The 8,850-nt window shown below is 44.6% G+C and overlaps 1 pseudogene; it reads left to right on the plus strand.

Annotated features, from left to right (window-relative positions):
• Window positions 1-8,429: 8,429 nt before the first annotated feature.
• Window positions 8,430-8,850, plus strand: part of LOC116101439 — a 1,657-nt pseudogene continuing 1,236 nt past the window's right edge.

An 8,850-nucleotide genomic window follows, 5' to 3' on the forward strand; every position in this document is an offset into this window, starting at 1 on the left:
ATTCAGAAATCATAATATTTCTAGAATTTTCTACTGTGTTTGGCACATTATATTTATTGGTCCTACACTGAAATTCTTTCTGTTCTCCAGGTAGACTTTAAGCTCTCTAAAGATAGGTACTAGAACAAATGAGTTTTGTATATGTCTTAGGGTTTCCATTGCTGTGAAGAGACACCATGACTCTTATAGACACCAAGGTGACTCTTATAAAAGGAAACATTTACTTGGGGCTGTCTTACAGTTTCAGAGGTTTAATCCATCATCATCATGGTGGGAAGCATGGCAGCATCCAGGCAGACTAGTACTGGAAAAGGATCTAAGAGTCCTATATCTTGATCTGAACTCAGCCAGGAAGACAGGGGCATCCTCAGACATCTAGGAGGAAGCTCTCTTCCACAATGGGTGGAGCCTGAGCATAAGAGGAGACCTCCGAAGCCCAGCCAGACACTTCCTCTGACAAGGCCACACCTCCTAACAGTACCCCTCCCGATGGGCCAAGCATATTTAAACCACCAACAGTATCTGTCCCTGAAATACAGTGGAATCTCAGTGTTTGCTTCATCAACACACTGGTGAATGCATGACCTTCCTGGAAGGTTAACATAGGCTTAATTTTCAAAACCTTCCCTAGGAGTCGGGAGGTAGCCTTTAGCAGTGAAAAGGGCCAGCTGAAGCCAACTCAGGAGCTACAGCAGCTGGCAATGCTTCGGATGCCAACTCCGAGCTATGGTCCATTCCTTGGCTCATCTTTTCTCAGGTATAGACTTTGCTCTGACCAGGTTCATGTAAGCAGAGGTGACTTGTCCTGTCTCTGCACAGAACCTGCCCAGGCACATTTTTTAGAGACCAGGATTGTTTGAGTGGAAGCTGTCTCTGGATTTTCGGCTAAAGCTGGTGCGCAGCCTGTGAGGGAGAAAGTCTTCTATATTGCCATACACTAAGGTTGCCGTTTGTTCCTAGAGAAGGCTGGCACCTATCCTAACTGATACAGGAAACACTTTGCCTCTCAGGAAGGACGGCTGTTTTTCCAGCTAGCCCAGTGCTTTCTATGTAGCGGTAGACAAACTGTGATCCGGCTGAGGCTAAAGTTTATTTCCCAGGAAAAAAAATGCAAATATTGATTTCCTAAGGCAGAAAAGGGCAAAATACTAATGAAAGATCAAAGAAGATTCCTATCACTGTCTATAAAAGTGGCAAGTCACAAGGCCTCATCTCAGTATCTTCAAGTGGAGAGAAAGAGGGATGATTACTGAATGTTCTCTCAGAGGTATGCTACTATCTACAATACACTTAGTACGTGGTGCTGATACAGAGCAGGCACTCAAAGCCTTGTGCTTATTGTTCTTGTTATGAATTCGTGGACCTGGGTGTATTCATAGACATGCTTACACTTTAGAGATTGGAACGGAATGGCTAAAAGACTAAATTCTGGAGCTCTCTGAAACATTCAAATCTTAATTTTAACACATGTATCATTTCTATGCATTTATTCAAATTTTCATTCTCCTCTGCCTCATTTTTGGCATGTGCCAAATGGAGATGCCAGTAGAATTTACGTATGCTTGTGGTGATAGTTAAATGAGTTATTATATTGTATTGTTGTTTGTTTTTCAAAGCAGGGTTTATCTGTGTAGTCCACGTTGGCCTTGAACTCAGAGATTTGGGGCCTCTGCCTCCTGCTTGCTGAGATTAAAGGTGTGCAGTACCATTGCCCAGTGAGTTATTATAGTCTAAGGGTATAGAAGAGTATCTAGGGATGGAAGTATTGTCTTCATTTATTTTTTTTGTCACTCAGCTTTTCCAACAATCCTACTGAAGAAACATTATCTTCAGTTTTTTGCAACGAATGAGACTGAACCACACCTTAATAGTTCTGCTCATATGGAAACATTTCTCTCCAAAGTCTAAAGCTGTGGGGTGTGAGAGGTATGGAGAGTAGGACTTAGAAGCCAAGAGCGACTCTGATTTGTGTGCCCCTGCACAGCTAGTCAACCTCTGCATTTACAATGTGGAATTGACTGTCTGAGCCATCGAGAGCCTAATGCCAAAAGTGTCTCGAGGGAAAGAAGTCAAAGATGTCACATTTCTGCCATGACAGTGGCACTTAAGCAAGGATGCAGTCTAGCTTCTTTCTGCAATTTCAAGTCTACAAGTGAGGATGCAGAAAGTGTGGGGAAAACGTCAATAAGACATTTATTGAGTACTTCCTGCATGTGCCAAACAAGTTTTGTGCTTTCGTAGGATTTTTGCTTGTGTATATTTTTTGCTTTCTTTGCAACTTCTCTGCAGCAGGTATTTGGTGTCTTTCCAACTATACAGTATTGGTTCTTCACTTTCTACCCAAGAAGTACTATACGAACTTAATCTGTTCTCAGCAATAGGTATGATATGTGATCTTAGTTTGGCCAACCAGAACATTAATTTTCTCCTGAAGGCAGTGATTGGCTCATGGATAGGGATATGATCCAGGCTGAACAATCAGGCTCTATTTGTCCTAACTCTGAGGTAGTTGCCCAAGTTAATAGGAAAACCTAGCCCCTCAGGAGACTTATTACATGGAAGCTAGAGCTTCTGTATTGATCTTGCCACAGTAAAGGAAGAGGATTAAACCAGAGGGTGTAGATATAAGAGCTGAGCACTAAAACTGATATCCAGTAATTTTGAACCATCACAACGGGTGTCAAAGGCACACTGTATCATTAGGCTTTGTGGTCTTTGTCAGACAGTCACTACATTTCAATTCAGGCCAGTTTGATTTGGCTTCTTTCCAATCACTTGAAGCTTTTGGAGGGAGGCAGAGTGGCCCCGTATCATACAACAAGATAAGGCCAGGGTTGAAACTCTAGGCTGATGAGCAGCAAAGCTCTCCCTAAGCTACTACACTGCTTTTCATTTTCTATCATTCTTTGATCTACCAGGATCAATGGGAGGATATGGATTACTGGATGTGGGTGAGTTGACTGTGTATCTGGGGCAGATCAGGGTAGTGAGGGAAGTGGAGACTGTATATAACACTAAAAGGGAGTTAGATAAAGCCCTCCATAACAATTTTCTTATTGATTGAGAGGTCTGAGTGCCAAGGCTTATAAATACAGTGTTCCAAGGAGCTCTTTTTCCTATTCCATGATTGTGGGGAGCAGAGGGAGCCTGAGTGAACATATATTGTTGACTCAAGCTGGGTCTTATCAAGGACCACAGTGTCTCAGACCCATGGGTATGGCAAGCCTTTCCCCTAGTCAGGCTCAGGGGGCTGGTGAGGTTCCCTTCTATTCAGACCCTGCAAGTATCTCCCTGCTTCATCCATAATGTCCAAGTGATGAAATGAAATGTCCTTGGCCTTTCACTACCAGAGCACAATTACTCATCTCCAAAGCCTCTTGACACCCTTGAGGTTTTAGGAAACAGATTTACCTTCTTCGCTATCCTGTGGACACTGGCCCATGTCTGCACAAAGGCCTTGTGTTCAGCAGCAGGCAGTGACTCACAAATGGAGAACCGAAGGTGGCTCTTGTCAGCTCATCAGAGCCCACCGTACACACTTTTCCCAGATCCCATGGTCAGTGACGTCTGAACCACAGCAAGTGACAAATACTGGGAATCATGCTTCACATTGCCTAGCTTTCTACCCCAACCCAGAAATCCAGAGGTCAAGCATGTAGCAGAATACTTGTGGCCCTCTTATACCACTATGGACCTGCTACAACAGAGACTACCCTGGAAACATGGCAGGAGTTTGGTGTCAGCATGGCTAACAGTCTTAAATATTCAAAGGTGGTCAAGGTGTAAATGAAAAAGAGTACCTGATTCCAGGCCTGCCACTGACACAATAGGACTCAAAAAAGTCACTTGAGTTCCATCCAGTTCCATATCTCTACAGCAGAAATACTCATAAACTTACCGTCTACGGTAAGTTTCTTGTTGGGGTTAAACAGGTCAGAGCTCTGATACTTTGGGCTTTATCATTACTTTATAATAAGGGCTACTCTCCTCAAGATAGCACCCTCTTAAACCAGCACTGGGTACTAGGAAGGGGATTCCTGAAGTAATTCTGGCATGTCATCCTTAGGGAGGAACTTGTTACAAGTTTAAATTTCTAGGTCCAAATTCACAAAGACTTGGGGACTTGCCTACAGAGTTGGAAAATGTTTATCCCTTAACTGTGCCCCTCATGTGTGTTGCTGTGTCTGAGCTGTGCTTCTGTGAACCCCATGTCCATTCAATTAACCATTTCCCAGCTTCCCATCCTCTGTCAGGTTCCACCTCACCAGTCTGCAGGGAAGAAAACAAAACAAAACAAAACAGAGAACCGGAATAAACATAAGTGGATTGGGGTGCTATCAGACTTTGGTGACTGACTCAGTCAAAGGAAACCTGAACAAGGAACCCCGGCCTCAAGTGTCCTCTCAGGCAGCAAGATGCCACCTCCTTTTCATAGGGCCGCAGCAGTAAGTGAGCCCCTGAATGACTGACAGGTTCTGACACGGTGTATGTCATTCCTTACCCATGAGCCTCTCTGGTTGCTCCTTGCTCCTCTTAGAGCTGTCTTTGTTCTGTTTATTCCCATTTAGTCTTGAAGATTTGGCTCAAACATTTCCATTAAAAATTGAAAAAAAAATTGTGTAATTGTTGAACGTTTACATTTTGCCCTCCTAAAATAAGAATTTTCTTATTCATTAGTGTACAGTTGGCACTTAGCGTGGTTCATGGAATTTTATCACAAACTAATGAAATCAGAGTGGGGAGCTGGCATCTCGCTGTGTCTTCTAAGATACTCTGTGGATTGGGGATGGATCAGAAAGCTCATCTGTTGACTTGGGAGCAAGAGAAAGTTTCTGTTGTTCTCATTTGATCTATAATTACTTATTTGGTGAATGCTTTAGCCAGTGAATGAGTTGGAGGATGCAGAATCCTACATGGCCCTACACACGGGCAGTCTTTAGAGTAATAGGGGAACAGGAAATCATCTGTCTGAGGTTCTCTATCTTCCTTAGTCATCTCCTAACCTTCGCGTTTTGCCAAGAGCCAGAAAGACGCTAGACAACATGTGCCGATGAACACTGTTGCACATCTCTCTATAAATGCATGGATCAAAAACAAGGCCCCCATAGTCCCAGGAGCAAGGTTTCAGAACAGAACCCATGGACTCAGACAATATCTTAGTATTTGGAAGTAGAATGGGGATGCTCAGAAGAAAAGAGTCACTGTCACAAAAGCATAGCATTGGAGGACGAGAGAAAGGGAGAGAGAAGAAAAGAGGGAGATAAACATGGAGTAAAGAAGAGGTGAGGGACAGGAGAACTTTCCAGGGCGCTCAGAAGGCCTTATCTTCACCTGTCTTGTAGGATGAGGGAAAGCGCTAATCCTCCTTGTACCTGACCCTGGCCTGTGACTGCTTTGATCTGTAGATGCACCTAGGGCCTGTAGGCATCCAAAGCTCACTCATTATCCTTAAGGCTCAGCCTAAGGTGGATGCTACCTAAGTCAGCTGGTCCAGAATCCCAGCCGAGTGTGTAAAAGGGAAAATGTCCAGGACAGAGACAGCCTTCCTCTCGACGTGGCTGAGTTGAAAACCCCTCTCTATGGCTGGACTCAACCTCAGCTCTCAGAGGGGATGCATCTGTGCCATTTGCTTTGTGTGTTCAGTAGCAATTAAAACCCTGCAGCCACAATCGGCGTGGTACAAATGGGCACCATTCCTGGGGCAGATGGGAGAGCTGTGGGCAGAAAGCCTACTTGCCTGGGTTTAAAAAAAAATCCTGGCTGGACCACATTTCGTATTTCTAGTTCTTAGAAATTTCAAGTATCTTCCTGTACTGCATCATAAAATAATAAAGGCAGATGGGAGCTGGCTTCTGGCTGGGTCTCTTACGAGTCACTGTGGGTGGGAGGATGGCGCTCATCTGTTGACTTGGGAGGGAGGGGATACTTTCCATTGTTTTCTTCCTATGTGGGTTTTGTTTTCCCAAGTTAGCTTATGGCCCCTTTATGAGCACATAAGGAAAGAGTCTGTCTCTGTGTTCTTTTTCTCAGTTCACACTTGTGGTTCTCACCACTTTGCATCTGAGGGGTTGGTTCTTCTCAGCTCCCATCAACCATCCCTGTGCACACAGCATCTGGAAGGGCTTGCCAATGCAGTCCAGAAAAATAAATCATTTTCACCTCGTGTTTGGTCTCTGTAATCCAGAATGATTGAGGTCAGAAGGGTTTCAGAATCTTTTTTTTTTTTTTTATCTTTAGTGTATTTGCATATTCATAATAAGATATCCTGGAGATGGGACTCAAATGTAAATAAGTTTCATGAATACCTAACACGCAGGACTGAAGGGAATTTTATACAGTATTTTTAGTGTAGCCTCATTTTGACTTTAACTCTTCATGTTTGCAGCATCACGTCTGAACTCACACTGTTGCATTTTAAGATACTTTGGATTTTAGATTGGATTCACTAGTCCTGCATGCAGGCAGCATGCAGAGAAGGGTTCAGCCATCTGTACCCACGGCCTACGATGAAGACCTCCCCACCCCCCACCTCCGTCTCTGTCGTATTGTTCTTGATGTCTCTCTTTACCTCACCTTGGTCACTTGTTTTCTCTGATCTCCCCCCAGTGCCCCCCCACCATGTCCAGGGTGAGAGGAGTTCAGCCTGAGCTTCTCCTTGTCTCTGTCTATATGAGTACCCTATTCTTCATCCTGCATTCCAAAACTTAGATGTTTTATTTAGATAAAAGTCTTTGTAAGTTTACTGTACTCCAAGAAAGCCACCAGCTTACCTCCTTGGGAAACTTTCCATTTTCAAAGAAGAAAGACAGAGATGGGAGAGGAGGTGGGGGGAAGGGGAGAGGGAGAGAAAAAGAAAGGAGAGGGGAGAAAAAGAAAGAGACAGCGACAGAAAGAACAAGAAACCAAGAAACGGAAGGAGGTAGGTAGATGAAATAAAGCAAGGAGAGGTTAGCAAGATGGGAGAGAAGAGAGGAAAGAGGGGAGGGGAAAAGGGAGAGAAGGAGAGGAGAGAGGGGAAAGAAAGAAGAGAGGAGAGGCTGGGAGAGAGGAGAGGAGGAAAGAGAAGAGAAGGGAGAAAAGGGAGGGAAGAGGAGAGAGGGGAGAGAAGGGAGGGGAGAGGAGAGGAGAGAAGGGAGGGCAGAGAAGGGAGGGGAGAGCGGGGAGAGAGGAGAGAGGAAAAGCTGTTTGAGAGGTAAACACGCCTGATAAGCCTTATCAGAATCAATCAACCAAGGTACATATTTATCACTCGAAGAACTAGAAAACAGAGGCTAAAAGGAAAGGATCCAAGGCATGCAAGGTCATAGGTTGTGCTGGGGACAAGCTGCAGCTGCAATTACTGGTTCACACATTCTATCGATAGCAGGACTGGAGGCTTGGTTACTTTGGACAATTTTCTTTTAAAAATTGATTTGAATTCTATGGTGGGTTATTCTATTTATTTAAAGAGCACACTAAAAACACTCAACCTGAAACCTGGTGTGGTTGCACGGTGAGACCCGGTGTGGTTGCACAGTGAAACCCGGTGTGGTTGCACAGCGAGACCCATTGTGGTTGCACAGTGAGACCCGGTGTGGTTGCACAGTGAGACCCGGTGTGGTTGCACAGTGAGACCCAGTGTGGTTGCACAGTGAGACCCGGTGTGGTTGCACAGTGAGACTGTCTCAAAGATAAAGCAAAACTGATAAACACATCCAACCTCTAAAAATGTAAGCATGCGATACACTGTTTCTGCATACAGGCACAGCATCACATCAGGGATTGTTAGGGATCCTTTAGAAGGCACAGACACTGTGTGGGTCCCAGGTACTCAGTTTGTTAGACTTAGTCACAGCACCTTTTCCCACTGAGCCATCTTGCCAGCTCCCTGCACCTTCTCTAAAGCAGATGTGCCATTTATTTGTCTTCGTACCAGCACTGTGTTTATTCATTAGATATCTGGTTTTATCTGCTTAAGCATCAACTCAGCAGCATGGATTATATTGTCCCACTTTTTGTGGTTATATACTTTCATAATTGCAACTGTACGGTTTCTTTTTAACAAAAAGAAGAAGAGGAGAAATGGACTCATGAGCCTTCAAAAGAAAACTAACATCAGGTGGTGCCTCTTTTTGTAAGAAGCAGGGGGAAACTACTTCTGTAAAGCAGTGCACACATTTAGAGATGTATTAAGCTAGATCCAGGCATGAGTGGTAGCCTTATGGTGGGCCTATCAAAGGGATAAGTGGTCAGTTAGGATAAATATGGTTAGATATAGGGTTTTCTTTGGGTGGGTCATCACCTCCCCAATTGGAAGTCTCATGATTTGGGTGGTCTTGATTCTGGCATATTATCTACTCACTTTGGTCTTAGAAAAGGACTTAGGGTAAAGCATCTGATCCAGTGAGAATTAAGGTTGCACTTTGGGCTCTCTCCTTCTGCTGAGCAAGATGCCCAAAGGGAAGAAGGCCAAGGGGAAGAAAGTGGCCCTGGCCCCTACTATCATCAAAAAACAGGAAGCCAAAAAGATCATCAAACCTTTCTTTGAGAACAAGACCAAGAACTTCAGCATTGGGAAGGACATCCAGCTCAAAAGAGTTCTAGCGTGTTTCCTCAAATGGCCCCGCTACATCAGGCTGCAGCAGCAAAGAGGCATCCTCTATAAGCGTCTCAAAGTACCTCCTGCCATTAAGGAGTTCACCCAGGCCCTGGACAGGCAAACAGCTGCTCAGCTGCGTAAGCTTGCCCACAAGTACAGGCCAGAGACAAAACAAGAGAAGAAGTAAAGGCTACTGGCCCAGGTTGAGAAGAAAGCTGCTGGCAAAGGGGACGTCCCAACTAAGAGACCACCCGTCCTCCGAGCAGGAGTCA

This window comes from Mastomys coucha, unplaced genomic scaffold (genome assembly GCF_008632895.1).
Source record: "Mastomys coucha isolate ucsf_1 unplaced genomic scaffold, UCSF_Mcou_1 pScaffold21, whole genome shotgun sequence".
NCBI classification, from domain to species: domain Eukaryota; kingdom Metazoa; phylum Chordata; class Mammalia; order Rodentia; family Muridae; genus Mastomys; species Mastomys coucha.